This window comes from Sciurus vulgaris (genome assembly GCF_902686455.1).
Source record: "Sciurus vulgaris genome assembly, chromosome: 2".
Taxonomy (NCBI): domain Eukaryota; kingdom Metazoa; phylum Chordata; class Mammalia; order Rodentia; family Sciuridae; genus Sciurus; species Sciurus vulgaris.
Window position 1 is genome coordinate 44087902 of NC_136462.1, and position 15629 is coordinate 44103530.

Here is a 15629-nt window from a genome sequence, read left to right on the forward strand (position 1 = left end):
CACCTGGAGAGTCAAACTTTGAAGAAACAGGGAGCACTGAAGAGAGAAAAAAGCTAGTCTAACGTCTGGTACCTCAGACTTGCATGCCAGACTCTCAAGGGAATCTCATTGCTAGTATACATCTGGGTAAATGATCAGTCACAAAGATCGGAAAGAATACTGGACAGAGTTAAAAAGCATGGGTCCCTGTTCTGACATCGCTTCTTTCTAGCGATTTTGAAGAAATAATCTGAATTTATAGACAGATTGTGTCAAACAGACGCAATAGATAGAAGAGTCAAACAACCCTACCGATTCCACAAGTTGTTATTGTTGTTGTTCATTTGTTGTTTTTTTCAGAGTGCAATATGAGATGAATTTGTGAAAGCAGTTTGAAATTCAGTTTAGCTTATGAGGCATCTATTATATTTAGGGAGGAATATATCAATTTGTCAAGGGCCATACAATGTAAGTTACAATTTGGGGCTGATAAAAGTTTTCTTTCCTCTTCTTTTCCTAGATCCTGGGAAACCCAATAAAAAAGTAACAGAATGGAAAGTTTTGTTAGCAAACTCATTATTTGAGCACAGTCCTATTCTCTTTAAGCATAAGACATAGAATATAAACTAGATAGGAACTTGTTTTTACAAACAAGAAATCTGGTTTTCCTTGACATGGTCTACTCTTTCCTGCTCAATCACAACCTTAATCCCTGAGCTTTCTTTTGGCCTCATCAAGCCTCTCAGTAGAGAATGACCACCTATGCCAGACAATGTCAAGAGGAGGATAAAGAAACTTCCCAAGAAAAGAACTGGTCACAAAGCCAAAGGGCTAAGCTAAGAAGGCAGAAGAGGAATGAGGGAAATGTCAAGGGTGGATGCTGTCTGATGCTAAGCAGAACAGCCAACTGAGGCATGTGGCCAGCCCATGAGACCCAGACTGGCAGACAGAACACACAAGTCAGCAAGAGAACGTTCTCTTTGCACTAGTTGGATCATGTCACTAGAATCTCAGGTAGAGAAAGGAGCAAATATTCTTTGGAACCTGGGTATGCATTTACTCAGCTAAGGGAAAGCTTGGTCTCAGACCTTCCTCACCCTGTTACCAGGATTCTGAGAAAGCAAATAAACCAGGTAAGACCAGTCACAGGTTGACCAGTAAGATATTCTCTTGACTCTCCCTCTCTTCTGCCAAGATGAGGAACACAGGGTCCATCTTACAGTGTTATTTACTATCCTGTTGGCTGAAGTGTGGCCCCTCATCCAGGAAAGTTCAGAAAGCACCACGCATTGACCTAGGCAAAGAACAAAAAGCCTCTTGTTAGAAACAGCTCTTAGAATAGCATTATGATTTATTGCTGTTTGATGGGTTTTATCTTCTTTATTTTGATTGCTAACTTTACTGAAGTTTTCTGAGAGTTTTAAACTAATAGCAGAATGGGGGTTCTTGGCTACTAAGCCTTGTTAAGGGAAGTATTAAAAGGAACTGTGGTTAAGCTACTGGTCTTCCCTCTCACAGAGGGCAATTCAGCTACATACAAGGACACATTGTGGACTTGGAGTAAATCAGATTCAGCAACTTTTTCAAGGTGGATTTGAAATCTGCAATGGTAGCCAGGGAACCGGGAACTGAAACATTGCAGGATATTGAGGCAGAACCAGAAATCATAATATTTATCACAAATCATATGTCACCTTGCCCTTTCAGTCTTAAAGTTCATATAATATTAACTTTGAGCAAGAAGGAATGCTGTTTAATATCACAGATGAAACCTAAGTGTGGTTATACTATTTTGCAGGAGTTCTAACTATATTATTCTGATGACATTGTTCTTTTGGAATGTTATAGCCATTTCTCTGTTCCTTGGATAGGCAACTTAAAAGACCATCTTCTTTGTTGACACCTTCCAGAACTATGAGACATGTCCCCAAATTGTCTAGATCCCAATTTGTCACTCCAGAAACCAAAAGGAACAAACCTACTGCGTACTCTCTGTGGTGACCCATGAGAACCTGTGCTGTGAGCGCATGCATGGTTGACACCCCTGAGAGGTGACTAACTGACAAATAGTTATTACCCCTTCTCCAAAAGAGAGACTTCAACTCAGAGAAGCTGAGTGTGCCGCCAGAAATAACTGAGCACTTATTAAATGAGGTGTGAACAGATATACTTGTTTTGATTCTCAGACTAGTATTTTATCTACGAGGTTAAATCATGTCCTCCAACATGGAACTCCATTTAGATCAGATGCTACCGTGATGAATGGGGAGGTACTCTAAACAGTTGTCAATCTATATTTCCTGAAAGGCATATACAAATCTAAAGAAATCTAATAAATTTAACTAGTATGGGGATGTTGATTAAAAAAATATGGTTCTCATAATATGCAGGTGTATTTTGCTTCATACTGAGGTATTCCTTGAAAAATGTTATGGCTATATATAAAGTTATATCTTAAATATCCAAGGGGAACTTGCTATGTGAGGAAGAAAGACTTTGCATATCTTCACAGAGGCATATTCTTTTTGGTAATGTGAATAATCACACCCTCATTTGAGGCTTTATGCTCAGTTTTAGCACATTTGTGTTTCCTTACAGCAGGGCCTGACCAGTTTGAATTAATGGGAACTCCATAATATTTGGCAATGGTGCACTTTAGACAGATGCATATGAAGTTGAATATATTTGTGAAAGGATTTTATTGGTGCTATAGGAAGTTGTGTGGGAGTGACAGTAGATACTAAGGCAGTGTTTTTTTTTTTTTTTTTCTCCTAAATAAATTTCACAAATGTATTTTTAGACTATGCCTATCTGCTCCTATGGCCTTAAACTGCCAGGCATGTCTTCTGTGTGTGGGTTGGCTTTCATAGTTATCTTTTCCACAGTTATCTGCTTAATTGGTGGCAGCTGTTAATCAAGGACATTGTCACAGATCCCTTCGTACAGCATTCATCCTAAAGGTTTGTGATTTTTTTTTTTTTTTTTATGTTTGAAGGGAAGCCATATGCCTTAGGCAGCATGCGATAGAGTAGACTTCTAGTAATTATATCTGCTTGATGTAATTTGGCCTGAAATATCTGATTTGAATGTTTATGTTGATACACAGTCAGGTTTTATCAACATTTGTGCTGGTCACACATAATCTAAGAGAGAATGTGTACTTAACTCTCTGGTTCTAGGCACCAGGAGGATGGAAAGGTGCATGCTGTAACTAGGGGCTTTGGCTTTAGAAGCCTGGGGCTTGAATCCATGTTCTATCGCTAATGTTTTAAGTTACTCAACTATCTTTAAGGACTTGGAGACACGGAACCCTGTGCTAGATGCTGGATGCCAAGATGAGTGAGACACCTCACCTCAAAACACTTTCCTCCATTGGGAGAGGCTTCACTCTCCAGGATACAACAAAAGTGGGATGAGGCTTCAAAACACATAGGACCACAGGGTCCTGTATTCTCTGACCCTCATACCTTAAAAACTCTGAGACAAGGTAGAAACTACCCCAAGCTCATGGAGGCAAGAAACCCATCCTTTGGGTCCAAAACCCATTTCCAAGAGAAGACTGTCAGAACAAGATTGTCCCTGTGTTTATCAGTAAATTCCCAAAGTGTCAGCCTCCTGCTCCTTGAATCTATTCTGCAGGCACCACTGTCGCCATAATACTCTGTTCTTCCTTGTCTCCAAATTAATAACCTAACCCCTCCATGAACTCCCAGAATCCCCACTCTATTATCAGCTTCCACCTCCATCTGCTGTGGTGGGCTTCCTCCATTTCCTTGAATGCCTGTTCTCTCTGAGGATACTTACTCCCACACAGATCTCATGGATGGAGGCTCTTTATTCTTTCATATACTAAGTACCTAGGGTCGGTGTGCATTTTGGTCCCCAATGTCACATCCCTCCTTAATCCCTGTGCGAGCCTCCATTTTCCAAAGACAGCTGCAGCAATATTCCCTACTCATAATTTCTCCTGGTGTGACCTTGTCCCATCAGCAAGTGTATCTGCATCTGCATCATCTCCCTCCTTCCTTATTATGAAGTCCTATTTCTCTTGCTGCTTTCTACTCCTCACTCTGCCCTAGGAGGCTCCTGTTCCATCATGGTATCAAATACACTTGATGAAGTCAGCAAAGATTCAATGACACTCATTTTAGTGGATTTTTGGTCTTTAATTTTAAATGGTACCAGAGCCACAGTTTCGGGAGTGAAAAAAAAATTGAGAATAAGAACCATTCAGGGAGCCAGAAATGGTGGCACACTCTTGTACTTCCAGCTACTTGGAAGGTTGAGCCAACCTGGAAGTTCAAGGCCAGCCTGGACTTAGTGAGACCCTGTCTCAAATAAAAAACAAAATGGACTGGAAGGAATCTGACACTACTGCTCCAGGTACATGTATGACTACATGACCAGTGTGATTCTACATCATGTACAACCCGAAGAATGAGAAATTATACTCCATTTGTGTATGATGTGTCAGAATGCATTCTACTGTCATGTATATCTAATTAGAACCAGTTTAAAAAGGATGTAGCTCTCCTAGGTTTGATCCCCAATAACATACACACACACACACACACACACACACACACACACAGCATTCAGGGAAAGTCTTGAATATCCAAAAGCAAAGGGTCAAAATGAGAAAAGACATCAAGAAAAAAAAAAAAAAACCTAAGAGAAAGCTTCGATGAGAAAGAGAAGACTGAGGAGGCATCAGTGAGGGTTAATTCTGGTTGTCAACTTGACAGAGAGAGATGCTTAGAGAGTTGGTAAAGCATATTTCCAGGTGTGACCGAGAGGTGGTTTCTCCAACAGATTGGGTCAAGGAACCAAGTTGGGAAGACCCACTCTGAAGGTGGGTGACACCATCTATAGAATGGGACACAGATGGAATGAAAACATGGAAGAAATAGGAGGTTTGCTCTCCTGCATGCTCCACCCTTTCTGGGTGGGTGTGCTTTTCTGTTGCTGTCACCCATGGACATCAGAAGAACAGGCAGGTTCTTCAAGCTTTGAATGCAGAGCTACACCAGCATCTCTCCAGGGGGTTTTTGGACTTTGACGGGGGACTGGGAATGCATCATTGTCCTCTCTCTCATTCTGAGGCTTCCAGCTTCTTGGACTGAGCAGCCACACTTGCTTTCCCCAGCTCTCCAGCTTGTGACAGCAATTGTGGGAGTATTCCACCTCTGAGCATGTAAGTCAATCTAACAAACCTCCTCTTATAATTACATGTGTTCTATTGGCTTTATTTCTTTGACCTGACCAATACCACATGGTTATAAGATAAGAAGAGAACCAAGTTAGAATAATATTATAGAATCTGAGACAGGCAGGAAATCCAAGTGAACAGCAATGGCTTGGGTTGGATAAAGTTCACATACAACTGACATTTAAAGTGTCCCCTGGGTTTAGGAATTGAGAGGTTGATGGTGACCTTTGCACCACAGAACAGTGGGGCAAAAGCCTGATTAAAGAGGGTAAGGAATGGAGACACATTTCTTGAGAAACTTCACCTCCGTGAAAAAAAGAGAAATCAGATTATCAACTAGAAAGGGCCAAGAAGAAGTTTCTTTTAGAAAACAAGATCAAGAATTCAGGTTTCAAATCAAACACACCTCACTTTGAACCCTGATTCTACCACTTAAAAAGCCATGTGATCTTGGGAAAGGTACAAGTGCTCTCTCTTCCTGGTTCCAGTTTTGTTAAACATGGTGGTAACAGCTACCTTCAGGGCTGTTGTGAGGACTCGAGTAGATAAGGGTCAGGTGTGTGCCTTGTAGCATATGGCCTTCAAATGAAAGGAGGAACATGAGAAATGGAGTATGTTTCTAGGCTGGTAAGAAGAAACTAATAAGGATAAGTGAGGATAATGTACCTAAGAGAAAAAAGATCAAGAAAGGACTTGTGACCTGAATAGATGAGATTAGCTAAAAGGAGAGGTTGGCCTGAACAAGAAGGACAAAATAAGCTGTGAATGGCAAGTGGTGATTCAAATGATTGCCTCTGGAGGGAGGAGATTTTAAATCAAGTCTGCTATGGTTTGAATAAATTTCCCCCAAAGGCTCCTGTATTAAAGGCTAGGTCACCAGCTCCTAGCACAGTTGGGAGGTGTGGAATCTTTAAAATGGGGGCCTCGTGGAGGAAGCTAGGTAATTGGGGGCATGTCCTTGGAGGGAATATTGGGACCCCAGGCCCTTCCACCCTCTCTTTGCTTCCTGGTCACCATGAGGCGAGCAGCTTCCTCTGCCATGAGCTCCCACCATGACATGCTATTGCCTCACCAAAGGCCCTAAAAACAATGTGTCCAAGTGACCATGAACTGAAACTTCCAAAACTGAGAGCCAAAATATGAGAGCCTCTTCTTATGTTTATCTCAAATATTCTGTTATAGAAATGGGGAGCTGACTAACACCAAGTTGGTGACTGATAATCTCTTTTTATCAGAGCGGTATGAAGGAAGACCATCTGGTGATAGTGAATGTGATGGGGCAAGATGGGGGCCTGAGGAGTAGAGAAGACTTGCTAAAAGCACCAGGAGACAATGCAGACAAAAGGCAATCTAAGTCGAAGAGCACTGCTGAGGTCCTTGCCGAACTGAAAACCCCGGATGCACAGCAGCCCCCACCTGCACTGCTGGGCTGTGCTTTTTACCAGGGGCTCTCAACAGCCAGGTTGGTCCATGCATTGTCCATCTCCATTACCAGAACAGAAACTCCCTGAGAGTGGAAACTGTACCAATCTTGTTCATTGTACCTCTGCTGATTAGTAGAGCCTAGATCTCAATAAATAGCTTTTGAAAAAAGAACAAATTGATGGGCATGCAAAAGGGATACCACAAAATTGGCATGAGCTGTGGACACATGGAGTGGTAGAATCATTAGGATGGGAAGGACTGAGGACGCACATAAGAGAATTATGGGAACTACATAAATGAATCAGACTGAATTTAGGATTAAAGTAAGTCTCTCTCTCTCTCTCTCTCTCTCACACACACACACACACACACACACACACACACACACACACACACACACTAACTTAAGACAGAGAGGCAATACCTCACAAAGCCAGAAGATTTCATGAATCAAAAGATTCAGTGCAATAAGAGAATGCAAGAGTTCTGATTTAAAAATATATATATATGTATCTTTTGTTTTATTTATTTATCATTTTTGTGTGGTGCTAAGGATCAAACCCAGTGCCTCACAGGTGTTAGACAAGCACTCTGCCACTGAGCTACAAACCCAGCTCTGATTGGTTTTTAAAACCTCCAACGTGAACTGTTTTTGGAGATAGATTGTGTCCAAGGGATTGTGAAATTAAAAAGAAATGGAAACAAAAATCAGTGGAGCTGAAGGTCAAAGAACTATGAGACCAAAGCAAAGTTTTAATTATTTTTCTAGTTTTAGGACCATGAAGCAAACTCTAAAAAGAAACTAAATGATGTCTCCCTCCTCTCAGAGTTATTTGTGCACTTTCAATCTGTCTGGAAGGTAGGGACTGTGCTGTGCTCATACATGGGTTTTCTTGAAGTGAAGGAAAGATAAGAGAGAATTTCCTAATTCCCTCCATTTATATCCACCTTAAGCCAGTACTGTCAATCAAAAGCAACAGTGTGAAAATCTGTCCAATTTATGTTCCAAGTGAGGCTAGCCAAATGTTAAAGAAAATAAGAGATTAGCAATTAATTTAGCAGTAGGCTTGATGTCAATGTCAGGCTGCCTCAAGTTTTCAGCTAGATAGTTTCTTCCTTTAAGTAACTCTTTGTTAAACATGAAATACAAAGAAGATTTTGAAAACTAAAGTTACAAAAATCTGATCAGGAAAATCGCATGTGGGATGAATTTTCTCAGTCACTTTTAAGTGCCCAGCCAACTGGTCAGCCAGACTCGCCTCTCTCTGTGGCTCGATGTTCTAATGTGAAAAGTGTAATAACAGTACCTTCCCTCTAGCATGCTTGGATGATTAAATAAAACGATACTTGTAAAGATCTTAGCACAAGACCTTGGCACATAGTAAAGACTCAAGAAATGAGAGTTATCCAGGAGAATGAAACCAACCCCACACCTCTTTATCTACCTTACACTATCACAGGTATTGCCATAGAATGAATGTATGTGTGCCCCCAAATTTACGTTGAAAACCAACCTCCCACATGATGGTATTTAAAGGTGAGGCCTTCAGCGGGTGATTAATTGTATGGGGAGAATCCTCACAAATGGAACTAGCGCCCTTATACAAGAGACCTGAGAGAGCTCTCTTGCCCCTTCTGCCATGTAAGGCCTCAAAAAAAGTTGACCATCTATGAACCAGGAAATGGGTCCTACACCTCTGATTTGCTAGCACCTTGATTTTGAACTATTCATCCTCCAGAACTGCAAGAAACAAGTTTTCTGTTTTTAAAAGTCACCTATTTGTAATATTCTTTTATGATAGCCCAAATGAACTAGGATAAGGAAAGTCAGCTCAAAAGTAGCTCGGGGCCTCTGGTTCAAGACAGAAATGTGCATTTAACTTCCTTTCCCCAAATCACATGGAATCATAGCAAAGAGGTAGAAGAAGAACTCCATTCATAAAAGTCCCAAGAACGGAGAGTGTATCAATTTGCTAGGGCTGCCACAACAGAGTGCCACAGAGTGGGGAGCTTAAAAAACAGAAGCTTATTTCCATATGATTTTAGAAGCTAGGAGTCTAATATCAAGGTACCAGCAGGGTTGGCTTCTTCTGAGAGCCTCTCTCCTTGGCTCATATATGCCATCTTTTCCCTGGGTCTGCACATAGTCTTTGTTTTGTACTTGTCTATGAGCTACTCTTCTCTTCTTCTACAATACCAGTCATATCAGATGAGGGCCACCCTAATGACTTTGTTTCATTTTAATTGCCTCTTTTTAAAAGGTCCCGTTAATCTTCACTGTCATCTTGACGGGCTTGAGAGACACCCGAGGAGCGAGCTCGCACGTGCAGCACTCTCTACTCTTCCTGAGCAGGTGTTTTCTGTTGCCTTTGCCTACCAACATTAGACTCCACAGTCTTCAACCTGTGAATGTGAACTTGCACTGGTAATTCTCCAGGGAACTTCTGGGCCTTTAACCTTAGATTGGCGTTAAATCATTTGTCCCTCTTGTACTAAGCCTTCCAGTTCCTTGGCTGCTCCAGATCTCTAGCCTACAGATGGTCATTGTAGCATTATTCCTCTCTGGGTAAATCAATCTTATATACGTGTGTGTGTATATACACTTACATATGACATGATTCAGCCCATAAAAAGAATTAGAGGCATAAAGTAAGAAATTCATGCCTCTACATAGGTAATTTGGGAGGTGACGATCAAAAAATGATTGGAAACCAACTGATGGATAATCCAGAGTGGAGAAAGGCAGAAAGAGGTTGGTGAGAGCTGAGGGCTGAAGTGGGTGTGAGGACTGTGCTTCAGGGAGGATATCTGAGACCTCCCAGTTCTAAGTCAATTATGAAAGTACAAGAGAGAAAGAAGCTGGGGATAGGGCTGACTGTTCAAGACCTGGGCAAGGAAGAGCCCATGGTTTTGGTTAACCTCATCCCTGCTCCTGCAGAGGTCTTGCCATCTGATGTTGGATCACTGAGCTCTAAGCGAACTGAGCTCTCTGCATAGATGGAACTTAGGCATCTCCTGTGGTTCAGAGTAGGGCGCTTCTCTCCTGGACACTGGGACTCACCCACCTGACCTCCTTTAGCCATGTAGTTGGAAGTGAAGGCTATCACTGGGCACACATTGGGTCTACTAACACCCAGCTAGCAGTGGGTTCTCATATTCAGGAGAGCAATTGCTTGGTAAAAGACATCTGTGAAAAAGAAATTCACACCAGCTCCCTGTATTAATTGACATATTTCTTCATTTAAAATATTAATTTAAAAAAAAAAAAGATCACCAGAAGCTGGAGGAAAATTAAGAGTTAAAGGGAAGAAAAGGAAACAATAGAAAAAATTAACTCCAGGGGTGCTATGGTTTGGATATGGCCTCCCTCCTAGATGATTCAGGTGCTGAATTTAGTCCCCACAGTGAGGTATTAAGAAGTTGAAAATTAAATCTGACTTGGTGATTAGAGGTGGGAGCCTTTGGAAAGTAATTAGGTTTGGATGAGGTCATTAGGGTGACGCTATCAATGAGTCCTGGTGGCATTACAAGAAGAGGGTGAAAGACCGGACAAACATACAGACACATGCACTCTCCCTGTTTGTTGCCTGGTAAAGCTCTGTACTATCACCAGAAGAGACCCATCATGACAGAAGGCCTACACCTTGTCCTTCCAGAATGATTAGCCAAAATAAACCTTTCCTCTTTATAAATTAGTCTGCCTTAGGTATATCATTACAGTGATGAAAAAAGAGAGTAGTAGAAAGGGATTTCAAGATAATTCAGGGGGATCAGAGGGAGGGAACAAACTTGAAATGAAAGGTAGTTGAAAATCAACAATAAAAATTGTAAAAGAAAAAAAAGGAAGAAAGAAAGAAATCAACCAGAATAGTCAATAGTGTTCTAATAGGAATCCCTGAAGAAAGGGATGATAAAAATCAAGGGAAGAAATTATCAAAGAAACAATAAATCTTTTTTTCCAAAAGATCAGTCTTCAGGCTAAAAATATCAGATTGTACTAAACATAGTGGAAGAAAAAAGATTCACAGAACTCCAAAACATCAAGAAAAAAGAGTTTCAAATATTTGAAAAAATAAAGCCCACTTTACTTACAAAAGAAAGAGAATTAGGTTCTTATCAATGACCCTAGAATTTAGAGAAAGAAGGACCTTGACCTCCAAAGTTCAGAAAGAAAATTATTTTGAATCTAATATTCTGTATGCAGAAACATTCTGATTGAGCATAAAAGTGGAATACAAAATTCCATACATATACCTACTTGAAATTTCCCTACCATTAATCTTTTCTATAAAGGTGATTTTTGAAAGGTGAGGATGTACTTGTAAAAAACCAAGTAAAGAACAAAAAGAGCAGGCAGAGGGGGTGGAGAACAAAAGGCACTGTAAGGACACTAGTCTCCTGATACTACCTGTTTTAAAATACTGACTAAATGCAACAAATCTAGACACAGACATTCAACTGCAACTTTTGAAATTATGAAGATTACCAGAATATCTGAAAATAAAAACAAAAATCAAAATTAAAATGGGGTTGGGTTAAAATTACTCTTAGTGAACTTAAATCCTCCATCAAAAATAGGCACATAGGATCTGGGATTGTGGCTCAGCGGCAGAGCGCTCGCCTAGCACGTGTGAGGCACTGGGTTTGATCCTCAGCACCACATCTAAATAAATAAAATAAAGGTATTGTGTTCACCTATAACTAAAAGAGTTTTTTTTTTTTTTTTTTAAAGCCATATAATAATGGTCAATATCTATTTTTGGCATTGTGCAGTTGATGACCAAATGAAAAAGACACAGAACAGTCAGAACGGGTTATCTTTGAACTTGGAAGCGTCAATGGGTGAGGTAGATAATAGGCAGCAGAGAAACCATTACACCCCTGGACTATTTGAATTTTGATATGTATATAAGTGTACTATTTTTATGATAATTAGAAAGGAATCTTTCTTCCGCAGATTCCTAAATCTCAATCGCCGAGCTCTCAACCACAGTTAAACACATGGTGTGGGATGATTCTGCAAACAGTAGCCTGCTCTCTGCCAGTTATCCATAGAAGACTGGAAGCCCATGATTTCAGTTGTCTATCTAATGTTGCCTTCTAGCTAAATAACATCTCTAGAATTCTGGTTGTGGTTCCATTTTTCACCCCAGGCCCACTCCTTTTTCATTTACCCCTTTTCTTTCCTTTTTTATGATCACATTGCTACAAACTCACAGCTTCTGAGTAATGTCATTATGTAATTCCTTCTCATAAAGAAACATCATCAGCACTATTAGCCTGCAAAATACATGATCAAATCTGTGTCTTTCTAATAATAAAGTTGACAAAATTGAGAGTGTGACTAAAGATGCTTTGTTTCACAGGTAGATAGATAAGCCTATGCTTTAACAGCTGTGATTCCCACTGTGTGGACAGGTGAGAATCAGATTGGAAACACTTTTATTCAGGACTTCAAGTTGAATTGCCACTTCATCACTGGCAAATCACTGTCTTCTGCTTAAAGTGGAGGGCAAAGGTTGATCTTTCATGGGTCCCTTTGCTCATGTTTGTGTTGGTTCCTCTGGGTCATCATGCCCATGACTCACTGATAAGGGTTGTTTTTCCACTTCTTTATTGTAACACAGTCAAAAAACTTTCAGATCTCTGTCTCTGTTTCCAACGTTCTGTCTGAATAATGAACAAATGGGCTTTAGATATAACTGCCAACACCAGTTCCTCAAGTTTCATCTCATTGAGAAATTACATTAGTGTAAGGTAAGACTTTCACAGTGTTCACTTACTGTATTCGTTTTCTATTGCTGCTGTCAAAAATTACCATGAATTTAGCAGTTTAAACAAGGCTGGCAGTTCGGTTGGTCAGAGGTTGGAAGCTAAAGTGTCAGCAAGATTCCACTCCTTTCTGGGGATTGGGAGAGACTCCATTTCCTTTGCTTTTCCCTCTTTTAGAGACCACCTGCTTTCCTTTGGTTTATGGCTCCCTTCCTCCATTCTCAGTATCAGCCATGGTAGTATCCTTCCCAACTGCTCTTCCTCTGCTTCTTTGCAGAAACAGAGAATATTCTCTGCTTTTAAGGACTCATGCCATTAGATTGGACCAATCTGGATATTCCAGGATAATTTCCTCTCAAAGTCAGTGATCCACATTGGCAAAATCTCTGTTGCCATGTAATATAGCATATGCATGAGTTCTGGGGCTTCTGGTATTGACCTCTGTAGTCTGCCTAACACACTTTCCCATGATCATCTTTGGATTTCCTGGACAGAAGATGCCTATGAGCGAGGATGAAAATATGACCTTGATTTGGGAAACACATTTTAAATACTGTAGAATTTATTGTCAAAATCACACACGATAACCGGGGCTCTCGCTGAAGCAATATATAATTCTAAATGTATGAAAGGAAGTCACGTTCTCGCCTAAATAATTTAGTAGCATTTGTAATAACTTCAAATACATGATTCCCTGTTGAAGCGAAGAAGAAACAAGCCAGCTACCTGGCAGGAGCTGAATACATCAAAGAGGTTGTGGAGCTGGAGAGGATGGAAAGGGTTTGACTTTATTTCTTTTATTTTAAAAATAACTTTACTAACTATAAAATGAATATATGCTCCTTATAGAAAATTAGGGGAATATAAAAAGATTTTTTTTAAAAATAGAAGGTTGCATATAGTCTTATCTTCTTCTACATTCTCATTTAGATTCAGATTCAATAGATAACTGTCCGACAATCATTGTTCTAATAACATCACAATGATAACATACTCAGATATAAAATTATCTATATTTAGGTGGAAAGTTACCTTCATTTGATCTTCTTTTCTCCTTCGCTCTATCTCAAAGTGTGAGTTGCTTAAAGATCTAGCTTGTATAATACCTCAGTACCCTAGAATTGACTTGTCCAGAAAATAAGCAGTGGGTAGGAACTCTAAAATATGAAAGGCATAAGAACTTTGCAAAGCCATAATAATAAACATGAATTGCACATTCCTAATGTTCCAGGCACCAATCTACATTTGTTAACTCACTAAATTCTCATAACCACCTACTGGGTGTCAGAACTCAGGACAAAACACTACTAAGTAGAGTGCCCAGATGTGAACTTTGAATGAAGGAGAGGAGACTGGAAGGGCTGAGAGGAGGGGCTTTCTGACTGCCCCCCATTCTCCTGTCTCCTGCCCCTCTTTCTACCTCCCAAATGATTCAGAAAATCAGAATCACTCTTCCACAAGCCAGACATAGAAACTAAGATTCTTCTTCCCAAAGCAAGCCATAATAACTAGGAAGACGACTCCAACCTTTTTCCTTCTCTCTTGAAAACCCTCATGTGACAAGTGACCTGTCCCATACCTGGGAGAAATGATGCCACACAAGGAACCCCAGAAGAATCAGAATAGATACGTCTTTCTGGGTTTTCCCCTCTATTATCTTTAAGTCATACCATTTTGTCCAATAAAATGTCCACATGGTTATACATCCTTCATTGAACCTAAGCATACGAATAGACTGTTTTCCCTGGGTTTTTGGATCTTCATTGCTGAAAACTCTCATGTTACATAAAGCTTTGATTAAATAAATTTGTTATGTTTTTCACTTATTGTTTTAGTCACCTTTTCTGCCACTGTAGCCCATAAGACCTGACAAGAATAATACAGAGGAGGACAACTTTATTTGGTGCTCACAGTTTTGAGAGGTCTCAGTCCATAGATGGCCAAGTCCATTGCTCTGAATCCAAGGTGAGGCAGAACCTCAAGGCAGAAGATGTGGCAGAGGAAAGCAGCTCAGAACATGGCAGCAAAGAAGCAGAGGGAGAGCTCTCTGCTCACCAGGGGCAAATTATAAACCTTAAAGGATTGCCCCAAGTGACCCAGCTCCTCCAGTCATACCCCACCTGCCTATGGTTACCACCCAGTCAATCCATTCGAGGGACTTCATGCACTGATTAGGTTAATGTTATCATAATCCAATCATTTCATCTCTAAACTCTCTTGTATTGTCTCACATAGGAGATTTTGGGGGACACCTCACACCTAAATCATAATACTTATTAACCTGTGTTTGTTATAGAACTGTTGGTATGGAACCTTATGATGGGTGAAGAAGACTATCCCCCTTTCTGCTCCTACAGGGGTCAATGGGTGTTATCATCCCCATTTAAAAATGAGGATGCTGAGACACAAAGTGTCTTACCAAGATCACACAGTTAAATCTGCACCAGAGCTGTGATCCCTGCCCTAACCTCCTTTTATGTCTCCAACACCCCAAAAGTCCTAGGGTGTCTTGCTTTTTTCCTCCTATCAATGCAACAGGGGCCAAAGCAGATCAACCATTATTAGAACAACTGCATGCAAATTCAATTATGCAAAGGTCTTTAATGGTATAGAAATACTAATAGCAGCTAACATTTTGATTCCTTGTAGCCAGATGCTGTTACAATTTATCTCACTTAGTCCATGCAACTACTTAATAAAGAAGCATTCACAGTTGAGGAAATGGAAGCTTAGGGAGGTTAAGTAACTCAGTCATGGTAACATGAGGGGCACAGCCAGAATTTCACCCCAAATCTGTCAAACTCCAGAGCCTGCCCTCACAGTTGAGGCTTTTTACTGGATTCTGTGCTTAACTCAGTCCTGTTCAGCAATAGCCATGGATGTAAAAAACACAGTGACTGACTGCTTCAAGATTGGAAATGACAACCTGACAGCCAGGACCCATGCACACAAAAGAGAAGAATGGAGGAGATATAGAGGTGTGCTTTGGGTCCCCGTATAGCTCATCATGAGTTCATAGGAAGAGAAACTAAGAGGGCTGGTGAAATGTGAAGTCATCCTAAGACAGAGAAAAGCTGTAGCTGCAGGGGAAAGGGACACAGAGATACACAGTCCTAAGGTGGGGAGGAAAGTCAGAGATCTGATAGCCTGGCGAGGCAAGAACGCACCCCAAAATACTTAGGCACAAGGAACTAGAGTACATATCATATGAGAATGTCCAGGGAAATGAGAACTCAGTCCAGAG

The 15629-nt window shown here is 40.5% G+C and overlaps 1 long non-coding RNA gene across 1 annotated transcript in view; it reads right to left on the reverse strand.

Moving 5' to 3' along the window:
* Positions 1–335: 335 nt before the first annotated feature.
* The window catches only part of LOC306653062, an 81574-nt gene continuing 66280 nt past the window's right edge, over positions 336–15629 (reverse strand). Inside the window, exons 2-3 of the long non-coding RNA XR_013761628.1 lie at positions 1186–1273; positions 336–484 (exon numbers count right to left, since the gene is read on the reverse strand). This is a non-coding gene — a long non-coding RNA (uncharacterized lncRNA). The remainder of the gene's footprint in view (positions 485–1185; positions 1274–15629) is intronic.